General features: G+C 36.8%; 1 long non-coding RNA gene across 1 annotated transcript; it reads left to right on the top strand.

Moving 5' to 3' along the window:
* Positions 1-1,593: 1,593 nt before the first annotated feature.
* On the top strand, positions 1,594-4,302 carry LOC119471902. Its single transcript, XR_005201001.1, has 2 exons — positions 1,594-1,658; positions 3,754-4,302. It is a non-coding gene; the product is annotated as an uncharacterized LOC119471902 (long non-coding RNA).
* Positions 4,303-5,601: the final 1,299 nt, after the last annotated feature.

Below are 5,601 nucleotides of genomic sequence, written 5' to 3'. Positions count from 1 at the left end.
AGGAAGGAAGGAAGGAAGGAAGGAAGGAAGGAAGGAAGGAAGGAAGGAAGGGTCAATATTTTTTTAAAAACTTCCAGATAAGGTTATTGGAATCCAATAGGAATTGCTAAGTAGGAAATCAAGAGTCAAGAATGGAGTTTGGCTGGCATAGTGGCTCAAGCCTATAATTCTAGAACTTTAGGAGGCCAAGGCATAGGGATCGCTTGAGGCCAGGAGTGCAAGATCAGCCTAAGCAACATAGCATGATCCCCATCTGTACAAGAAATTGTTGTAAAAAATCAGCTGGGCATGATGGCACATGCCTATACTCCCAGTTACTCAGAAGGCTGAGGTGGGAAGACTGCTTGAGCCCAGGAGTTCCAGGCTGCAGTGAGCTATAATCATGCTGCTATTCTCCAGCCTGGGCCACAGAATGAGACCCTGTCTTTAAAAACAAAATAGAAAAAAGTTGTTTCTGTTACAGCAACAGTAGATTAGATTGGGAATCAAACCAAATTTCCAACCAGTCTTGGATTTCTCAAAGGCCTATCATTGTTGCTATTGTCTGAGAGTGCAACTGTCAATAGCTGTTAGTGTTTTCTATGATCATTCAGAAGAGGTGACAACAGTGACTGAGCCCAAAATTTCCTCTGCCTCAACTGACGAACTAAGCCTCAACCAGCAGAATTCAAAACATATCTAAGAATCCCAAAATTGAGGATGAGAGAATTGAGACTCACAGACAAGGCAGGGTGGGGCAGAGAAAGCCCCACAAGCCTTGTGATTCTGCCCAGTGGTATTCAAGTTGCTGCCATTGTTGCCCTTGAAACCATATTACATTTTTACTATTCTGCTTCTCAAAATAACATAGTAGGCCTTATACTGTGTTGGAGTTGCCTTCCATTCCCTATTCCAGAGACAGAAGTGTATTAGACTCTTCACACAAAAGCCTCCCCCAATGCCAAATAACTAATTTGAATATGCTTTTTATTTTTATGACAAATATTTTGTGTCATATGCAAAACTGTCAGTGCTTTTAGACGTTTCTGATGGTTTTTAAGAAAATTCTCACTACACATTCAATCTAATTTTGCTTTATCCTGATATTTTAATATTAAGACATATTCTGTTAGTTACTGTGTTGTTTCTGGGAACATTTTATTTCAATTTTAGAAAATTTGCATTCATCTCCTTCTATTAAGAGAGGTTTCATTTTCCTCTGATAAATTTGGCTTCATAAGAACGTGAAATTTACTAATATACTAATGGCCATTTTAATCACATGCCCATCTCATAGAAAAGGAAAAATAATTTTCCCTCTGCCCTTCTGCGTTCTCAGCTGTGACCCCTGTGCCTAAAGCTGATTAACAAGAGAAAAGCAAACAAGTTTATTAACATGTATACCTCATATATGTGGGAGAAAAGTCAGGGAAAACGTAACTCTCAAAGAAGTGATTTACAACTCTTGTTTAACCAGTATCTTCAATGAAGAGCAATAAATTTGTAGAGAAATGACAGGACAAAGGAAAAGGGCCTGGAGTCTCTAGGGGCAGCAAACTGTGGGAAGGCATATATGTGAGGAACTAAATAAATTCCAGTTAGTAAAGCTTGTAACATAGATTCCTCTGGCTCTGACTCCAGGCTGACTTCATCTTCAGGGATCAACCTTTGTGCTTCTGGTGAGAGGGGAGAAGAGATGCTTTTGTAAATGTTTGTCCTGCTTTTTAGGCAAATAAGGGGGAGACAGAGCACTCTGCTTATATCTGCTGCTTCTCAGCTGCCTTCAGCTCAAAATAATCTTTATGCCAAAGTGGTATATTTTAGGTTGGTATATTCTGCCACTTTTCAATCTTTAAAATAATAGACTTACATTTGATCCAAAGAGTAAAAAATAAATTTAAAAGATTTAGTAATCAGAAGCCAATATCGAAGCCTGTGGCAATTTGTTGATAAATTAGCATAGGAATATTTTAATAATTAAAAGTAAACTCTGAAAACCAGCTTATAGTCATTTTACTATAAGAATGAAAAATTATACTGTATCTTTTAATATTTATCTTTTAAGAAATTTAAGAAATTCTCCACTGATGTTTTTTATTCTGAAAATAAATGCCATTCTCACTCGTTATTAATTAAATAATTATTTTTCCTTTTCTATGAGATGGACATGTGATTAAAATGGCCATTATTATATTAGTAAATTTCACGTTCTTATAAAGCCAAATTTATCAGGGGAAAATGAAACCTCTCTTCATAGAAGGAGGCTGAAGCAAATTTTCTAAAATGGAAATAAACTGTTCCCAGAAACAGTCTGAAGGATTTACTGTGAGGCCACATTTTATCTTTAATATTTGATTTATTTATCTTTGTTGTTATGGTCTTCATGTGACTCTTCAGGTTTTGCTAAGTGCCATTACTAATGTGACCTATTTCGCTCCAGGTACTTGATTATTTTTTAAATGTAACTAATACATGTTTTTTTGTAGGAAATATAATAGTGCAAAGATGAAAAACCTAATTCACTGATAACACCAATACCCAGAAAAAAAAAATCACAATAACTTATTAGTGTAAAAATGTATCCCACCTATGCATATGTGTCTGTAAATGTCTATATATGTATGTATGTAAATGGCAAAAGTAAGTTTAAACAGTGCACGATGTTTGCTCTCTTCTCAAAATTTCATTTTTATAACTTCCAAAGAGAGAATTAGGTAAATGTATTACTTTTCTCTAGCAATATTTGGTGCTGGTAATGATATCCTGAAAATTTTAATTTACTCATCCAACTGCTATTACACAATAACAAAATATTGTGCTTTATTTGGTTTAAATATTTTCATGTGATATAAGTGATATAACACTAGTGAACAGTTTCTTTTTTTCCCATTTATTTATTTTATTGCATTTTAGGTTTTGGGGTACATGTGAAGAACATACAAGATTGTTGCATAGGTACACACGTGGCAGTGTGATTTGCTGCCTTCCTCCCCATCACCTACATCTGGCATCTATCCCCTTGCTATCTCTCCCCAGCTCCCCACCCAGTTTCTAAAAATATAACAATATTAATTATATATTCCCAGATATTTTATTTTCAGAGTAAATCTATCGAGGAATTCTATGTTTCAATGAATCGTCTTCCCTTATCTGGTAGAGATTTCATTTATTTCCTCCTCCTTCTCCCATCCTTTAAAAAACAATTTGCTTACCTACCTAACAATTTGCTTAAATTGTTCATCATTGCTAAACTTTGAATTCTTTCCATTTCTTTTAGTATTTGGCTACAAGCCTCTAAACTAACTTTTCCAATTTTTCTCCCTCCCACCTGACCTAAGGTCACTGACAACTGAAACCTTAAAACCCAGATTCCCATCCAGACTCCATGTTCTCCTCCAGCTTGCCCTTTTCTTTAGGATCTTAAGGAGCCTTGAGAACCAAAGCTCAATGATATGGAAGACCTCATATATGGACTGGCCCATATATGGACTGGATTTATCCCTGGGCAAATTATTATTTGATCCACTAAGAAAGCTTGGATGAAATGCTCAGATCATCCATGTCATCATACAAGAGGTTCAAGACTGGACAATTTCAATGAAAGCATTGACATACTAGCTAGAGAACTGGAAGAAATTCAGTGATTCATGCTGCATAACTGACAGATTTTCCTTCTTCAATGTCTTCAAATTCATGGGACTGGTTGCCTTCAGAGTTAAACTACTGGCTTTTTAATATAATCTCTGATATTAATGTTTCTCTTTTTCATTTTAGGCATCCCTCTTCTAAAATGACTGAACTCACCAAAACAAATGGCTTTTGTCACTACCTCTCTATAAATGGTTCAACTGATTTTGCAGGAACAAGTCTTAGAAAAGGCCTCCAGAGTCCTATTTTTTGACCTTGTTATAACCCACTCAGAGCCCACTCATATAATATACAAATATCATCACAAAATTAACACATGATATTTGCCTTAAAGAAGAGACTGTCAACTTTGAACTTTATCTGACTCTATAGGCTAAGAAATCAGGGACTGTTGGAACCAACTCCCCCACCCACAACCTTTCTGAATTCCAGAAAGTCTCACCACCTAACCAGCTAACTGCAAAAGGTTATATTGACCTGGAGCAGTCCTGGATAAGACTGACCTCCGCCCTTTCTCAATGACTCAGACAGGACCTATCTCCACGTTTCTTCAAAATTCCTTTGTTGACTGGCCCCTATAAGACCTCAGTCCTTTCTTTTCATTGTAATTTTCCTCATTATGAAAGCTAGCCTTATTGTATCAACCTGAATAAAATCACCTTCTTAATTGCCTGATTCATTGTGTATAGCTTGTAGTCAAAAGATTAAGATCAAAATCCAGTTTTAAATGCTGTTTACAGGACTCTAAAGTTGCATTAGGTACCAGATACAAAAATATCACCTCAAATAAATTGCTTCATTCTAGAAATTGCTCGCTACAAAAATCCCATCATGCAAATGTCCTCCTCCTTAAGTATAACATTTAATAATAATGACAAAGAAGTATACATTTGACAGGGTCCAATATGTACCTGTAGATTATCAGATCCTCTTCAGCAGTTTAGTCCTAAGCACTAGAAGTCACTGTTTATTAAACATGCATTAAATTCTAAGCTTTTAAGGGTATTTTCTACTTTATTTTTTATGTACTTTTTATAAAATTGAAAGAACTAAGGATTTTTTTTTTCTAGTGCCACTTCTTTTTAAAACTGGATGTTAATGTAAACACAGTCTCTCTTACAAATCGCTGATTCATAACAAGGCTAAGATTAACAAAGAGTCAATTGGCTCTAAGACTCATTAGGGGAGAAGACTGAGTCACTTTCACTATCTTGCTGGAACCACTTTTGCAAAGATTATGACAGCAGCCAGAAAAATCTAACACGGCCGACTCTGTCTTGCTTCTAATCTCCCAGGGTGGCTATCTTCACTCGTTCCTGGATGTAGGCCAAGTTGACTATGGAAGGAATTTAGTTGACTGTTTAACTTGGAAACAAGCAGCATACTAGTCCCTCTTTAAAACTAAATCCCTCCTTTCTTAGGGATCAAAAACTAATAAAAGGCCATGAGAAGAGGGTTATGGGACAGGCCTGAATTCTGCTAAATTGGAAGTGTAGTTTCTATATTCTTTTACTGCTCAGGGGTCATGTGACCAGAAGCCACAAGATTTGCGACTTCCCAATTGATCCTATAGACAAGATCACTTTTGTAGAACCTAAGATTGGTCTTCAGAGATGCTTTTCAGAATTTTACATTCTGTCAACCTACTGACCTCACCCAGACCCATGACTCATGACTCAACAGGTCACATAGCTGCCCAGCCAGTGGCAGCCTCAGCACATGTGTACCATTTTCCACACCCCTATGATTTCATTCTCAACCAAGCAAGAGTATCCATTCCCTAGGCCCTTGCCCACCAGATTAACCACAAAAACCCTAGCCTCTGAGTTTTCAGGGTGGCTGATGTGAGTGATAACTCCAGTCCTACCACATGGCGAGCCTTGAGTTAATTAAAGTTTGCCTTTACTGCAATACCATAGCCTCAGTAAATTGGTTTTGCCTGTGCAGTGGGCAGGAAGAAACTGTTGGGTAATT

Source organism: Cebus imitator, unplaced genomic scaffold (genome assembly GCF_001604975.1).
Source record: "Cebus imitator isolate Cc_AM_T3 unplaced genomic scaffold, Cebus_imitator-1.0 Scaffold3, whole genome shotgun sequence".
Taxonomy (NCBI): Eukaryota; Metazoa; Chordata; class Mammalia; order Primates; family Cebidae; genus Cebus; species Cebus imitator.
This window is presented reverse-complemented; position numbering and strand designations above follow the sequence as displayed.